Genomic DNA, 18,261 nt, shown 5'->3' on the forward strand with positions numbered 1-18,261 from the left:
TAAAAACTAGCTTCTTCCAAATGCATGTTTCTTACACTCTCTGAATTTGATGTCTTCTAAAACAGAGATTCAAAGTGAGTTGTAATCTTCAGAAATCTTTGGGATTTAATGGGCTTAACAATTCCACTGATCCAATTTCCCTCTTTTAGCCACTTCATACCAGCTTTCTATATTAGCTTCATCCATTAATTATTCAGTTCATACTTTGAGTAAGGGACAAAATGCAATGGAGTCAGTCACTTCAGAACTACAGGCTTTACAAAGTAGACAAGTGATGGATATCTCCACCAGCATATTTATTCACAATGCCCATAACCATAGAACAGCTTCAAACATATGCCCTTGGCCTTTTTTTCCCTCTATACTGGCATGTAGTTCATTGGATGCTTTTAAGGATTTTGAATATTAATAGGAAAGAACACATCTCTTGTCTCTTATCCTATCCACATTTCCACAAGATATTTTCAGAGATTTTGACTTGGACGATTTAATGTGGGGAAACTGATTCAGGGTCTAAGACTATACTATGTTTTGACTAGATTGACCTGGATTTTGCCTTCATTCCTAGATCTCTGATTTCTCATAGAAATCATTCTCCTAATAAAAATTTAGAAAATGAAAAAAATAGTGAAAAATAATAAAAATTTAAAAAGAGGGGCGCCTGGGTGGCTCTGGGTTAAGCCTCTGCCTTCGGCTCGGGTCATGATCTCGGGGTCCTGGGATTGAGCCCCGCGTCAGGCTGTCTGCTCAGTGGGGAGGCTGCTTCCCCCTGTCTCTCTGCCTGCAGCTCTGCTTACTTGTGATTCTCTCTCTCTCTCTCTGTCAAATAAATAAAATATTTTAAAAAAATAAAAAAGAAATTACTCTCATCTGGTTAGCCTTTTAAGATCAGAATCCAACAATGATCATCAGGAACTAACAAGAGAAAATTATACCACTAATTCCTTTTCTTCTCAGATTTCCTTGGATTTAACCCCTACCTTGGTAATTTGAATCTCAGGACACTGTATTCCTGAGAACTGATTTTTACATCTATACAGTTTGCTAACATTACTTATGATTCCCCTGGACTACAATACAGGCAAACTGAACCATATATGCAAAAGTTGATCTGGGCTTTATTTTATATGCCCTATGAATTCTCCATCATGTTTTCCACCACAACCACTGCACTGAGATTGATATGGATCCTAGCAGATCTCGTATATTGCCTTATAGAATTGACTCTGCTGACTAGCAAATTCCAAAGATTCCTCATGGGCATAAAGGAGCTACTGGCCATGTATTCCTCAGAGATTGCTGTGAGGACTAAATGAGGTAATGTACACAAGATGCTTAGCACAGTACCTTAAAAGGGGTAAACATCTAACAATAGTAAGCCTGGAGATAAAAAAAAAAAAAAAAAAAAAAAAAAAAAGCAGATACAAAGCAACTCCTGAAGTTCACTGAGGCAAATTTGTAGTGAAGGCTCATTTCCCCTTCTCTTTCTCTCTTTGCTCCTTGGATTCTGATTCGTCTTATGTAATATAAAAGCGAACAAATGGGGTTATGAAAGATTACTTATTCTCATCCCAATCATCATCTAATGCTCTCCCATCATCATCTAATGCTCTCCAATTTCTAAGACCAATAATGTACATTAATTGTCTATACCAAATGACCTCTGAGAGGCATACAAACTAGTTTGAATCTAGAGTGAAAAGCAAAGCTACCTTAGGACTCAGTACAGTCATTATGAGTAGAATGCCATTAGGAATGATGCAATAGACTGGCCTTGCTCCAACAGTTTATAAAGGATCCCTTTGATATTATCTTGATTTACTCACAGGACTTGGCCCAGCACATCGTGTATGTCTACATGATTTGGGCCAGCCTCCAGTAGTGCAAGTTGCAAGGCAGGCTAGAGAAGTATTTACCTGGCCAGCAGAAGACCAGTTTCTGCAACACAACATCAGCCTGATGGGTATCCAGGGAGATCTTACAAGATCCTTATCCTCCTCTGACTTTAAGTCTAATGTGCTCCAGCAAGTTCTGGATTTCATTGACTAATGCAAAGAGTTCCTGTTCTACTTCTTCACCATGACAACATTCCTCAGCATAAGAATAATTATGCCTTTTTTTAGTCCAAAGCCTGCTCCATTTGAAGACCTGAAGAAACTGTGCCTCTGACTTATTCCTTCACTATGATCTGCAATGCTTCTTGCTGGTAAAAGTGTATAGTGCTAACATTGTAGCATGAGCAATCTTAACCCTGAATACAACTCACTTTCAATCTTTTTATGAATTTTTTTTCTATCACTTCATCTTCATAGAACAATGAACTGGAAAAAAATATTCTTGGAAACTAAGATCATATTAGAAGCCTGGCATGGACCATTCTATGTTTAAAATGAGGAACCTCCATACCATTTTCCAGAGCAGCTGTACCAGCTTGCATTACTATGAACAGTGTAAGAGGGTTCCTCTTTCTCCACATCCTCACCATTCATTGTTTCCTTTCTTTTTAATTTTAGCCATTCTGAGTGGTGTAAGGCAAAATCTCATTGTGGGTTTTGATTTATACTTCCCTGATGCCGAGTTTGGTGGAGCATTTTTCATGTGTTTACAAAAATAGTGATCCAAAAGGGCAACTGCACCCCAACATTCATAGCAGCAATGTCCACAATATCCAACCTGTGGGAAAAGCCCAGATGTCCATCAACAGATAAATGGATAAAGAAGATGTGGAACACACACACACACACACACATGAATATTACTCAGCCAACAGAAAGGATGAATATTTACTATTTACATCGATATGGATGGAACTGGAGGTATTATGCTGAGCAAAATAAGTCAGTCAGAGAAAGACAATTATTATATAGTTTTATTTATATGTGGAATATAAGAAACAGCACAGATGATCACAGGGTAAGGGAGGGAAAAGTGAAGGGGAGGTCATCAGAAAGGGAGAAAAAACACGAGAGACTCCTAACTAAAGGAAACAAACTGAGGGTTGCTGGAGGGGAGGAAGCTGGGGAAATGGGGATTGGGTGATGGGCATTAAGGAGGGCACGTGATGCGATGAGCACCGGGTGTTATAAGCAACTTATTTTATATATATATATAGAGAGAGAGAGAGATATCGAGATATCTCTCTCTCTCTATATATATATATATATCTATAATATGTATATTTATAAATATCTCTATATATAAATATATATAATATATATAGAGATATATCTCTATATATATCTATAAATATCTATATTATATAAATATATATAGATATATATACACTCTAAATATTATTATATGTATTGTTATATTGAACACTATATCTGAAGCTAATGATGTGCTATATGTTGACTCATTGAACTTAAATAAAAATTTTTTTAAAATAAAACATAGGGATGATACAAGAGAAGAAATAGTGGGAGTACATGTCAAGAAGATTTCCTGGATCAGGAATGTAAGTATTCCATGTAGCCAAAGGAGAGGTTTAGGGAGGGACTTGCTGGACAACGGCAACAACAATATATAAAAAGACTGAAATCTGAAATAGCAGAGTGACCTATGGCTACAGAATAAAGTGTAAAGGTCGAGTGGCCACAATGTCGAGGAGGAGGCAAGGGCTGCATCACGGAGAGTCCTGTTTGTCAAGTGACTCTGCAGGTGAAAGGCAGTCATTAAAAAGGTTTAAACAGGAGAGTTACACTTTTGTACCTCCAAATTATTCTTTTGGTGGCAATTGGGAGAATTAATTGAAAATGGGGAGGCTACAGGCAGGAGGTTGAATTAGGCTTCTATGTAGAAATCCAGGCAGGAAGTGGTGAGAGAATGACCCAAAAAATGGAGAGGAGCGGATGCTTTTAAGAAACACTTAAAGACAGAAATCAAGAAGATTTGGTGACTGCGTGTGGGGGATGAAGAAGAAGGAAGAGTTTGGGGCAAAGCTAGAAGTTAGGTCTAAAACACAAGAGAAATTCTGACAGAACTCTGACAGGTATAATCAGGTATAATCATTTGAACCAGGTATAATCATCCACCTAATAAATTAATAAATTTATCTTCTCTATGACCTGGCAAGAAGTTGGGTGGATTCATCATAGACCCCTTTCTTATCATCCCAGTCATCACACAGTACACATTTTCAACTTGACAACACTGGAGATCTTTTTAAAAATACCAATACCTTAGTGTGTCTGGGTAGTAAGTTGAGCATCTGACTCTTGATTCTGGGTTAGGTCATGATCTCAGCTCTGTGCTGAGTGTAGCACTTGCTTGAGATTCTCTCTTTCTCCCTCCCTCTGCCCCTTGCCCACCATTTGTGCTCTTTCTCTCTCTTTCTAGAAAGAAAAAAAAAATACCTTGGCTGTACCACAGTCTTATCTCTGCAGGTAGTACCTAGATATTTGTGTTTACTAAAATCTCAGTGACTCTAAAATGCAGCCACTGATTCATTGGTTTCCCTAAACTCAAAAGGTCTATAAATTGTTTTAATGCCTACTCTTTTACTTGGCCAAACACCACATCTACTTCTTATACTAGTAAGATAAGAAATAATTTGAGGTATAGACATTTGTATGCTCTAGGCACATAGATGAGCACACAGAAATTGATTCTGTCACAGTTAGGGAGCCTAGAAGTCCAAAATCAAGGCACTGGAAGTTTCATGCTTTCTCTGGATGTTCCAGAGAAGAATATTTCTTTGCCTTTTCCTACATTCTGGTGATTGTAGGCATTCCTTGGTGTTCCTTTGTTCCTTGGCTTATAGTCACATAATTCCAATCTCTGCCTCCATGTTCACATGGCCTTCTCCTCTAATCCATTATGAATTCATCCTAACTTGATTACATCTGCAAAGATCCTACTTCCAAATGAGGCCACATTTATAGGTCCAGAGGTTAGGATTTAGATATATAATTGTGGGGGACACAATTCAACCCACAACAAAAGGATTACTTACGTATTCTGCTTCCTAGGAGAAATCCCTCTTATTGCCTTTCACTAACCTCCTGACTTCTCAGGTTTTGACATCTGCTAACTAACTATATAATTGCCTTTCCTGTCTCCCTCCACCCCAACTGACACTTCCATATCTCAAAGCAACAGATTTTCTGAAGTAAAATATTCTCTGTAGATATGCATACACAATATATGCATTTTACAAATGAGAATATGGCAGCCCAGAAAGAGAGATAGGACTCTACCCCCTCTTAGTCTGTCCACTTCAGAAAGGAGTCTCTAACTTTATTTATTCTTGTCGTAACGAGCACACCATAGACATCTCTGTCTCAAACTCCGCCTCATTTGGCCACCTCTTCTTTTTTGACTCTGCTATCTTCCCACCCCTCCTTCATATCACAGTTAGTCAGTATGCTACTTGGGCGCTTTTCAGCAATCCATTAACCTCTCTTCTGAGTACTTACTGGCAAAACTTATTAATACCTGAGATGGGAAGTCTTAGTCTACCTTATACTCCAGGCCAAATCACAGTTTTCCTATAATCAATCTAAGTAGAAAGTCACAAAGATAAAAATTAAATGAGATCTCATTTCTGTGGTGACTCTATGCTATCAGCTTATTTTACCACACAGGGCATAAGAAAGCATACAAAGACGTGGGCTTGTTCCATAATTTGTATACCCCATTGCCTTGAACCCAAACAGGTTTCCTCTAAGCCAAATCCGCTTCCTCCTTGACCCTGGGTCCTCTGCTCTGGTTGCTGCTTGGAATATGATTAGATAACTTGGGATTAACTACATGAAAAGCAGTCTTCTATTTTTATGTTTGTTCTTTTGCATTAGAAATCCTAAGGGACAGTGTGTTCACGCCTCACTGGGCCCATAACTGAAATACCACTGGGAGCTTTCCCCATATTTACTGACAGTTAGATTAACTGCTGTCTATTTTTGGCACTGAAATGACTTTTTTTTTTCCCTGTGAACTTGAACAAATAGCTATTGTAAGTATTTCTCTTTCCTTCTAAAATGATATGCTTATTGCCTGTGGATGTTGTTAGTCTTAACAAGGTTGTTACCAAGTGAATATACATTAGCCTAAATTATAAAACATTTTATGTGTATTTTTATTGGTTGTGCTGTAGAAAAGATCAATTCAGAAGGCATTTATATATTTATCTGGTACCTACTATGTACTAGCATTGTGCTACATGTTGTTGGTAATCTATAGCTTGCTAGGCAAATAATATATGTCCAATATATACTTGATCGATCAAAGTATAAGATATAGTCTCTGCTTTCAAGCAATCTAGAGCTTCTGTGGTTAGAAGTATGTTGCTTACCTTGAAAAAACAGCAATTTACATAAAATGTTCTCAGACAAGTCTTGGCATTAGCAAGGATAAAACAAAGGGAAGGACAAGGAACTAATATTTAGTAAGTATTTAATGTTTACTAAATACTTTATCAACATTATACATTTTTAAAATTTTTTATTTTTTATAAACATAGATTTTTATCCCCAGGGGTACAGGTCTGTGAATCGCCAGGTTTACACACTTCACAGCACTCACCAAAGCACATACCCTCCCCAATGTCCATAACCCCACCCTCCTTCTCCCAACCCCCCTCCCCCCAGCAACCCTCAGTTTGTTTTGTGAGATTAAGAGTCACTCATGGTTTGTCTCCCTCCCAATCCCATCTTGTTTCATTGATTCTTCTCCTACCCACTTAAGCCCCCATGTTGCATCACCACTTCCTCATATCAGGGAGATCATATGATAGTTGTCTTTCTCTGCTTGACTTATTTCGCTAAGCATGATACGCTCTAGTTCCATCCATGTCGTCGCACATGGCAAGATTTCATTTCTTTTGATGGCTGCATAGTATTCCATTGTGTATATATACCACATCTTCTTTATCCATTCATCTGTTGATGGACATCTAGGTTCTTTCCATAGTTTGGCTATTGTGGACACTGCTGCTATAAACATTCGGGTGCACGTGCCCCTTCGGATCACTATGTTTGTATCTTTAGGGTAAATACCCAGTAGTTATACTTTAAAGTTTTTTTATTTTACTGTAGTAAGTGCACTTAACATGAGATCCAGTCTCTTAAAGTTTTTGGTAACTTTTAAGTCAACAGTACTGTTGATTGTAAGTATAATGCTACAAAGTTCATCTCTAGAAGACAACCTTTTGTTTAAATGAACGTTTAGGGCTCTTGATTAGGAATTCACATTTTCTCCTTCTCCCATCCCCTGACAACCACCATACTATCCTTTAATTCTATGAATTTGGATATTTAAATACTTCTTATAAGTGGAACCGTTCAGTGTGTGTCTTTTTGTGACTGGCTGATTTCACCTAGCATAATGTCCTCAAGGTTTACCCATGTTGTTACATATTGCAAAATTTCCTTCTTTTTAAAGGCTAAGTAGTATTCCATTGTTCATGTATATAATACGTTTTCTTTAACAATTCAACTGCAATGGATATTTAACTTGTTTCCATAACTGTGAATAGTGTTATAATTAACAAGAAATGCTAATATCTCTTTGGGGGTCCAATTTCAATTCTTTTGGATAAATACCCAGAAAGGGTTCATGGATTATATGGTAGTTATATTTTTAATTTTTTGAGGAATCTCTATACTGTTTTTCACAGTAGCTGCATCATCTTGCATTCCCATCAACAGTGTGTAAGGGTTCCAATTTCTCCACATCCTCACCAACACTTCTTGTTTTTACTTTTTTGACTTTAAATAATAGTCACTTTGACAGATGGGCAGTAATATCCCATTGTGGCATTGGTTTGCATTTCCGGGATGATTAGTAACATTAAACACTTTTCATATACCTGTTGGCCATTTTACGTCTTCTATGGAGAAATGCCTATCCAAGTCCTCACTCAAGCCATTTTTAAATTAAGCTATTACATTTTTTAAAAATTGAGTTGTAAGAGTTTTTACATATTTTAGATATTAACTTCTTATCAGATATATGGTTTTCAAATAATTTCTACTATTCTGTAAGTTGCCTTTTCATACTGTTGATTGGTTCCTTTGTTGTGCAGAAGCTTTATAGTTTAATATAGTCTCATTTGTTTATTTTTGTTCTTGTTGCCTATGACTTTGGTACCATATCCATAAAATCAATAGCAAGACCACTGTCATGAAGCTTTTCCTCTGTGTTTTCTTCTAGAGTTTTACAGTCTTCGGTCTTACGTGGAAGTCTTTAATTCATTCTTGAGTTGATTCTTTTGCAGGTGTTTATCCAGTTTTCCCAGTATCATTTGTTGGAAAGACTACTTTTCCTCATTGTATATTCTTGGCTCTCTTGTTAAAGATCAGTTGATCATATATGCATAGATCTATTTCTGGTTGCCCTATTCTGCTCTATTGGTCTATATGGTTTGTCTGTATGCCAGTACCACACACTGTTTTGATTCCAGTAACTCTAATATATTTTGAAATCAGGAAGTGTGACGCCTCCAATTTTGTTCCTTCTTCTCAACACGGCTTTGACTATTCTGAGTCTTTTGTGGTTCTCCATGAATTTTTGAATTGTTTTTACTATCTGTAAAAAAAAAAAAAATGCCATGAGCATTTTAAAAGGGATTGTAGTGAATCTGTCAGTTACTTGAGTAGTATGTACATTTTAACATTAAGTCTTCCAATCAATGAATGAAAGCTGTCTTTCCATTTGTTTGTGTCTTTAATTTTTCATCAATGTTTTATAGTTTTCAGGACAAGTCTTTTCATCTCCTTTAGTTAAGTTTATTCCTAAATATTTTGCTTTTTGTTCCATGATTAATGGCATTGTTTTCTTAATTTCCTTTTCAGATAGTTGACTGTTAGTGTATAGAAATGCCACTGATTTTTGTATGTTGATCTTGTATCCCGCGATTTTACTGAATTCATTATTTCTAACAGTGTTTTTATGCAATCTTTAGGATCTTCTAAATAAAATATCATGTCATATGCAAAAAAGGCACAATTTTACTTCTTCCTTTCCATTTTGCATACCTTTCATTTCTTTTTCTTTCCTAAATTACTTTGGCTAGGATTTCCAGAACTATGTCTCATAAGAGTAGTGAAAGTGGGCATACATCCCTTGTTCCTAATCTTAAAACTTTCAGTTTTTTACCATTGAGTATAAATACTAGCTGTGAGCTTTATACATATGGCCTCTACTATATTGTTTGTTCAGTTATAATTATGAAAAAATGTTGAATTTTGCCCAATTCTTTTTATGCATCTATTGAGATTATCATGTGATTTTTACCCTTTATTCTGTTAATGCAGTGCATCACATTAATTAATTTTCAGATTGAAATGTCCTTATACCACAGGAATAAATCCTACTTGGTCATGGTGTATAGATCTATTAATGTACTGTTGAGTTCTAATTGCTAGTATTTTTTTTTTCCAATTGCTAGTATTTTATTGAGTATTTTTGTATCTATATTCACCAAGGATATTGACCTGTCATTTTCTTTTTTTTTCTTTAAAGACTTTATTTATTTGACAGACAGATCACAAGTAGACAGAGAGGCAGGCAGAGAGAGAGAAAGGAGGAAGCAGGCTCCCTGCTGAGCAGAGAGCCCCATGTGGGGCTTGATCCCAGGATGCTGGGATCATGACCTGAGCCGAAGGCAGAGGCTTAACCCACTGAGCCACCCAGGCACCTTGGCCTGTCATTTTCTTTACTTGTGGAGTCTTTCCCTTTGGTATCAGAATAATGCTAGCCTCATAAAATGAATTTATAATTATTCTCCCATCTTAAATTTTTTTAGAAGAGTTTGGGATGGGCTGGCATTAATTTTTCTTGAAATGTTTAGCAGAATTCACCAGAGAAGCCACTGTTTCCTTTGGTGTTACATTTCTGATTACTGATTCGCTCTCCATACTAGTTATAGTTCTGTTCACACTTCTATCTCTTCATAATTTAGTCTTGGTATGTTGTGTATTTCTAGGAATTTATCCATTTCTTCTAGTTACTCAATTCATTGGTATGTAATTATTCTTAGCAGTCTTTGTGATCTTTTTTATTGCTGTGGCATCAGTTCTAAAATCATCTCTTCCATTTCTGATGTTATTTTTTGAGTTTTCTTTTTTTCTTAGTCTAGCTAAGGGTTTGTCAATTTTATCTTTCAGAAAAACCAACTCTTAATGAATTGATCCCTTTACCATCATGTAATGCTATTCTCTATCTCTTGATACAGTCTTTATTTTCAAGTCTATTTTACGTGATATAAATAATGCTACCACAGCTTATTTTTCTGTTTCCATTTTCATGGACTATCTTTTTCCATCCCTTCACTTTCAGCATATGTGTGTCCTTAAATCTAAAGTATGTCTCTTGTAGAAAGAATATAATTAGATGGTTTTGATGTTGTTTTTATCCATTTGGCCACTCTATGCCTATGTTTGGATTGGAGAATTAATCCATTTAAAGTAATTACTGATAGGGAAGGATTGACTATTGTCATTTTGTTATTGTCTAGTGTTAATAGTTCTTTTGTCTGTCTTTGCACTCTTGTTATGTTCATTTGTGTCTTCTTGATTTTTTTTTGTATTGATATGCATTGATTCCTTTCTCTTTTCCTTCTGTGTAACTTCCTAGGCATGTGTGTGTGTGTGTGTGTGCGTGCGCGCGCACGTGGTTACTCTGAGGGTTACATAAAGTATTTCATAGTTATAATAGTCTAAGCTGATAACAACTTGCATTCAATTGCATACAAAAACTCCACTTTAACTTCTCCCCTAACATACACTTTTGTTATTTTTGCCACAATTTACATTGTGCATCATTTGACAAATTTTCAGTTGTAGTTATATTTAATACTTTTATGTTCTAACTTTTCTATCAGAATTAGAAGTGATTTACCCATAATTGCAGTTAACATGGTATTCTCTATTTGTCTATAAATTTGTCTTTACCAACAAACATTATTATACTTTTCCTCAACATAATCCTTTGGGGCAGGTACTATTATCGTTCCCATTTCCAGATAAAGAAATGAAGCTCAGAGAAATTTGGGGACTTGCCCAATTTACAGCTAGTAAGTCAGGAATGAAAGTTCAAATGCACTGAATGCATTGAATACAGGTCTGTTTAACTACAAAGCTGGTGCCTTTATTACTATACTAGTGTGCTAAGGCTGGATGCCAAACCCTGGAGCATGATCCCATTGTTTAGTCCTCTTTGTTGCTGTTGAATTACAGGTCTTCAGAGTCTCCTGCTAATACATGACCATTCTCTGGAAACAACAGCTTAGTGCGCCTAAAGCATGATCATCCAGCTTCTTAGCTTTATGGTGCAACCTTGTTTTCTTGTTTTACTGGATGGCCCTTGCTTGTGTCATCTATCTCAGTTATTATCTCTATGCTGCCTGTCCCCATATCTCCCTTCTAGACATTCTGCCTTGAGATTTTTCAAATTCAGCACTTTAAAAGTTGAACTCATTATCTTTTTGCCTCTCTAACTTTTCAATACCACAGTTAGGGAAACCATGCTTCTTTTCCTTCTCCTATTACTTAGGTCAATGCAACCACTAGCCAAGGTTGTCCAAGATGGGAACCTCATTTTTGGTTCTTTGCCCTAGCTCATTCCTTCACTCATTCAACCAATCACCAAGTCCTATAGATTCTACCCATGATAGTTCCTGCCCCACCTGTTCCATGTCTTACTACTATTACCACAGTTCAGGCTCATGGACAATCATGAGAGTTTCTGAGTGTGAAATCTCTCCCTGTTCCATTCCACCACTGATCAACTCCACCCACACTACACACACTGCTGCCCTGGCTTACATTGCAAAGCCAGACCAGAGTCAATCCCAATCAGTTTTACCAGCCTTAGCACCCCACCTGTACCATGACAGTTCTAAGTTCTAATGAAGCCAAAATTTCTTGCTGTTCCTTGAAGGCACCAAACTCTTTTGTACCTTGACCTTTGTCTTCTCAGCCTCAAGTAAATACCCCTTTTATTTTTCTCCTGAGTAAACATCTATATAACTTCAGAGATTGAACTCAAATGTAATCAGCTAATGAGGTCTTCTTTTACTCCTTGAGACAGTTGTTCTAAATAGCAGAGCCACTTCTTTTTTTTTTTTTTTAAAGATTTTATTTATTTATTTGTCAGAGAGAGAGCGAGCGAGAGCGAGCACAGGCAGACAGAGTGGAAGGCAGAGTCAGAGGGAGAAGCAGGCTCCCTGCGGAGCAAGGAGCCCGATGTGGGACTCGATCCCAGGACGCTGGGATCATGACCTGAGCCGAAGGCAGCTGCTTAACCAACTGAGCCACCCAGGCGTCCCAGCAGAGCCACTTCTTAGCATCAATTTTATTATGAAATATTTTAAGTATCACAGAAGTATGGTTAATAATATAATGAATATCAATGGACTCCCTTCTGGTTTTGTCATATTTGCTTCAAATCTTTTATAGTAAATAGAATATTACAGATAGATTGAAGACCTCTCTATACCTTCTCCCATCCCACTCCCTCTCTTGCCAGAAGTATTCACTACCCTAAATGTGTTGTCTCTCATGCCCACACACAGTTTTATGTTTTCTATATATGTTTGTATCCATAAATAATAATTTTGCAAGTTTTTAAAAAGGGTTTTTAAAAAAGATATCATCCTATATGTAGCGTTCTGCAAATGAATTTTTATTTTTGCTCACTATTGCGTTTTGGGGGCTTAGCCACATAGGTTGACAAGGTATTCCTTTACTTTAACTATTGTGCAGTATTGCTCTATGAACATAGTTTATCTGTTCTTCCATTGATCTTTAGGTCTTTTATGATTCTTAATGTCCATGTTCCCAAACACATATGAGAGTTTCTCTAGGGTTTAGGAGCACTGGGTCACAGGATATGAATATCTTTCACCTCAGGAGATATGACCACATTGATGGTCACAGTGGTTACACTTAATTTATGTTCCTTCCAGCAATGCAGAGAGTTTCTCCTGGCTCCTTTTAATCTTTATTGCTTAGCAAGAGTCTTAGCAGGAGATACACTGATTTGCCAACAGTGGCTAAATGAGCAAATAAATGGTATTGAATTCATATATATATATATATATATATATATATAAAAGTAACTAGAAGCAGAAATACAAGTACTTTTAAATGAAGTCACCAATAATACAAGGTCTAGACCTCTACTATTCAAATAAATCAATTACAAGTCAAATTAGATTAAAAATTCAGTCCTTCAGTTGTGCTAGCTACATTTCAAGTGTTCAAATGTGGCTACTAGCTAGTGGCTACCAAACTGGATAGCATGGATATAAAACCTTTCCACCATGACAGAAAGTTCTATTGGACAGCACTGGTCTATACTATAGATCTTTCTCTTTTCCCCTCCTCCCCTCACCTACCTTCTATTCTCCTCCACACATAGTACTTTCATAGCACTATCTGGATGTCAAGAATTCCTACCACACATGCCTTTTAGGTTGGAGTCCATAATTAATAATTTCTCATCTTTTTATTCATTTCTTAAAATTGTGGTAAAATATACATAAAGCCTATCTACCATTCTAACTATTTTTAAGTGTACAATTCAGTGTCTTTAAGAACATTAAATACTGGTATGCATCCATCACCATCATCCATCTCCAGAACTTTTTCATCTTCCCAGCTAAAACTCTGTAATCATTAAGGAATAACTACCTTTTTCTCCCTTCCCCCATGTCCTGGCAGTCACAATTCTTCTTTCTGTCTCTATGAATTTGACCACTCTAGGTACCCCATATATATGGAATCATACAATATTATCCTTTTGTAGCTGGCTTATTCCACTTAGTATAAATATCTCAAATATCACCCATTTTGTATCATGTGTCAGAATTTTATTCCTTTCAAAGGCTGAATAATATTTTATCGTATGCACATAGCATTTTCATCTGATTTCGCCTTTGTCTTTGTCCCCCAGGTACTAGCTGGGTGACTGCCTCGCCAAAAAAATGCAAACCACAGAATTAACAATGGATGAACATTTAATATTGTGACCCCCCAGATCCAACAGTGAAATGTAGTATCTTGGGAAGCATAAATATCCATGAATGAGGAGACAGGGATTCTGGTCCCCAGTCTCCTAGATGACGGCTAAGTTGACTTGGAAAGCTATCTTGACTTTCTAAGCATTAGTTTTCTCATCTTATCTAAGAAATAAGACCTTTCTGTCATTCTGAAATCCTGCAGGTTTAAGAGTGTTCCTCAACACACTTGACACAAAGTCAAGAAGGAAAGTGGATTTAAAGACATTACATCAAAATGAGTAAGGGAAAAAGTGGCTTCTAAAACTTTCTATTTCCACAAAGAGAGAGAGAGAAACAACTTATATTAGGAACAAGGCCATAGTACATTAGATACTTCAGTGTCTAATGTTTCCTAGCTTAGAGTTATAAGCTGAGTCTTGAAGAATTCTTACATATTTCATTTAATTTTCAACTTCCTATTTGGGCTCTCAGTCCCACAGAATTTTTTTTTAAGATTTTATTTATTTATTTGACAGACAGAGATCACAAGTAAGCAGAGAGACAGGCAGAGAGAGAGGAGGAAGCAGGCTCCCTGCCGAGCAGAGAGCTTGATCCCAGGACCCTGGGATCATGACCTGAGCCAAAGACAGAGGCTTTAACCTGCTGAGCCACCCAGGCGCCCCCCACAGAATATTTCAAAAGAATTGAAGTTTGATATATTTTGTATAGAATTGATTTTTTTATTCTATATTATTACTATTCTCTAGTTTATTTCCTTTTATTTTTTTCATTTATAAATTATTATGATTCTCTTATCATTACCCTTCGGAGATACGGTTATTCCCAAAAGCAGTTAAAAAAGGCCCTACAAAGTAAACAGTAGTGATGTGGCCAAGAAAAGAGCGTGGATTGATGACATTCCCCTGAGGATAAGCCAGCTAGAGAATGACACAGAAAGGAAGGAAAGAACTTTGAAAGTCTCACCTTCCTACACTTTCTAAATTTCATACCTAGTTGTAGTATTTACTTGTGTTATCAATGCCTTAGTTCAGGGCATCATGTTGGTCTTCCTGAAATAGTGTGCTTGGCCTGAAAGGGGGAAGAGAAATGAGTAAGAACCAGTTTAGTAAGGAATATGGGGTTTGGGTTGAGGCAGGTGTGGGAAAACATCGTAAGCAGAGGAAACAGGAGGTGTATAGGTCTTGGGCTGGAAGAGAGAGTGGCTGTTTTAGAGAGCAGGCCTATTTGGCTGGAACAAAGAGTGAAGGGAAAGAAGGCTTGAGCAGAACTTGAAACAATATAGGCCAAAATACACAGAACTTTTTGGCTTTTACTCTAAGGTGAGGGAACACCATGGGCTTGGTTTAAGCTGGAAAGGGATACTATCATATTTGGCTTTCAAAACAAACTCAGGGGCTTCTACATAGAACAGTCTTTGTTGGGATCCCTGATCCAGTTTTTGCTGAATCTATGAGGCTGAAGCTGAACATCTCGTCACTGGCAGGACTCAGTCATTCTCTTGAAGAGTGATCTGAAATGAAGAAATGCTCTTCTGTAGAAGTATCTGCTTTTAAGGCAAGACACACAGCAGAGTGAGTGAAAAGGCTTGATATCTTCTATGAAGTGGTATAAATCTTTAGCGAAAAAGAAAATGTAAAAGAGAAATCAAGATAAGGGAGACTCTACTTAGAGAAGAGAAAAAGAATGGGGAGGAAAGAAAGGCTAAGGGCCTGGCTTCATGAAAATTCTCTTGGCCAAGCCACTGGGTACAGAGATCAGGGTGAGTCAGGCAAAACACATGAAGAAGGCACTAACAGAGACTTCAGCTGAAATTTTGAAGGAAAACATAGTTCTTTAGGCAATCTAGAGTGGACCAAATAGCTCACAAATTGCACAACACAGCAACTAAAATTCTATAGCCTCTGGGACTCAGCCCATGATTCATTCCTCCTCCTTCTTAGAAAATCAAAGGCATGATATACAGCTTATGGTACCAGCTTTGTAATGGCTCCTGCTGGGTAACTCGGAAAGCACCACTCCATGCCCCCCACCCCCAACTCTGGTCCCTGACTCAGTTCAGAAAACATACTTCACAACACTATGATGACTCTTAAAGAACCAACTTTCACTCTTCCTATTATTTAGCCCTGTGTTTTCTTCTTGTGCTTTGGGTGGGCATTTAGTTTCTAAGACAAAGAGAAAAAAAGAGTTCTGAAACTCAGTTTGCAGTGGGGAAAATACTGTGCAATCAGAGGGGTGAAAAAACTTTTCTGGAAAACAATGATTTTATTTGGCTTTTTCCAAAAGTATGAATAAGCATAAGAATGACTCAGACACTAACAAAAATACAGCCTCAGAGAAGAACCTGATTGAAGCATAATTGATTATGTTGGACAATTACAAATGCCGTTATTAAATAATTGCATTTAAACCACATGATAGTTTTATAACTGATTTATAAAAACAAAATTGTGAAAGTTTAAGTGACATAATTGTTCTCAGTATCACTACAATTTTCAAATGAAGCAATTTAGCCTTAGAAGCAATTTCACTTTTCATTGTAATGTTATTTTGGTGTCAAGCTGCAAGCTTTTGTTCCACTTTAGAGTTCTAGGAATAATGATTAACCCTTCCCTCTCCTTGGCTAAATCAGTGATGCATGTTTCTAGTGTATCAGTCTTTTGCCTTTTGCTGCAGACTCACTAGGTCATTAAAAAAATGGTTTGCAGGCCTCCGACTATGTATATGGTTTTAATTTAATGAGAATGTAGTAGCTTCTGCATGGATGTGGGAAATGTAAATCTTTCCTAGACTGGGGATACATGTGAATTCAAAATACAAATGGCAAAAACAAACTGCCTTATGTTTGAGGGTTTCAACAAATTAATACCAAGACTTTGCAGTTTTCTCTCAAAATTACATTCCCTACTGGAAGCAATCCAGGAAATGGCCTGGTATCTCTGGCACAACTCCTAGAACATTAATCAAAGGTCTATATTTTCAGGTGCATGAATAAAGGACCTTGGGACATTCAGCAGATAAAAGCCAATACCATTAACATTCCCTTATTGAGTTTATGTGAATTAAATAGTTTTATACAACTACTGTCTCAGTATCACACACACAACTCCCAAGGCATGTTCTATACTGGTAATAAGAGCTAAACCTGCTGTATTTCATTTCAGTCTTGCTGATAGCATTTATCAGCAAAATCTGGCTAAAAATGGAATATGCAACTTAAGCCTGATCATAACTGGGCTGCAGAGAAGGAAAGTGGGGGATTATCTGGGGACTGGGAGCACAAATATAAGATTGTATAGTCATTGTGTACTATAGGCCTTTTGGCAAACTGTAGTGTAAGCCCCAGCTGACAGGCCTTTTCACAACTGACAGAGGAAAATATGAAACTTAAATTCTTCATGACAGATAAATCTGCTGAATGAAAGGAAGACCAACAGGATAACTGTGGGACAAAAAACATACTGCTTTTGGGTAACTCCCTTAAATCTACCTCCTTTGTGAATATACAAAATAGGCATTCAATGAATATCTTCTAAACTCCTACCTACCAGCTTTGCTAAGCAAGCTGTTAAGTTGGAATGATAAAATAAGCATCTTTTCTTCAGCAGATGAATACAAAGTCTTATAAGACAGGGGTGGCAGATTAAATTTAATATGTAGGCATGAAAGACATTTCCTGGATGACTATCAACTGGAGTGGATTTCTTGAACCAAAGTTGACATGTTACTATTGTAGAAGGCTTATTTATTGAGATATTAAATGTACCTAATCCACCATGATGGGGATCTTTGTCAAATTAAAAAAAAATATATGACTATAAGTAATTGTTCTTTTCTTTCAGTGGGTCCCAAGTCCATGAAATGTAACCAGAGACCATCTCTTAGGATTAATATCATTGGCCTTTCTACTGGTGATACATACCTTTTACCCTAGTCAAGGGCCTTGGGGCCTCCAGGGGTCTAGGGCTCTTTGCCTTTCCCATGCTGGTTTAGCACCATTTTTTCCCCCTTGTTCATTCTGATCAGCTGTACTAGTTCTGTCCAATTCCAGTGGCAGTCCATGGAAAGCTATCTCAAACGATGCGAAGCTAGATTAAACTAAAAATTAAAGTTTCTTGTACAGTTGTTGTTGTTTTTTAATCCTTGCAGTTATTTAGTGTATGACCTTACTGCTCTTTGGCATCTCCTCGAGAAAGCTTTCTGAGCAGCACTGCTTCTAGGGGAGAGGAGGGATTAATACAGCCTGCCTCTTTTATTAATGAATGGCTGGACTGCCTTGGCAAATCCCAGGTCAAGTT

General features: G+C 37.1%; 1 long non-coding RNA gene across 1 annotated transcript in view; it reads right to left on the minus strand.

The window, feature by feature from the left end:
• Window positions 1-6,674: 6,674 nt before the first annotated feature.
• The window catches only part of LOC132015075 (uncharacterized), a 78,364-nt gene continuing 66,777 nt past the window's right edge, over window positions 6,675-18,261 (minus strand). Inside the window, exon 3 of the long non-coding RNA XR_009403540.1 lies at window positions 6,675-8,526. This is a non-coding gene — a long non-coding RNA (uncharacterized LOC132015075). The remainder of the gene's footprint in view (window positions 8,527-18,261) is intronic.

This window comes from Mustela nigripes, chromosome 4 (genome assembly GCF_022355385.1).
Source record: "Mustela nigripes isolate SB6536 chromosome 4, MUSNIG.SB6536, whole genome shotgun sequence".
Taxonomy (NCBI): Eukaryota; Metazoa; Chordata; class Mammalia; order Carnivora; family Mustelidae; genus Mustela; species Mustela nigripes.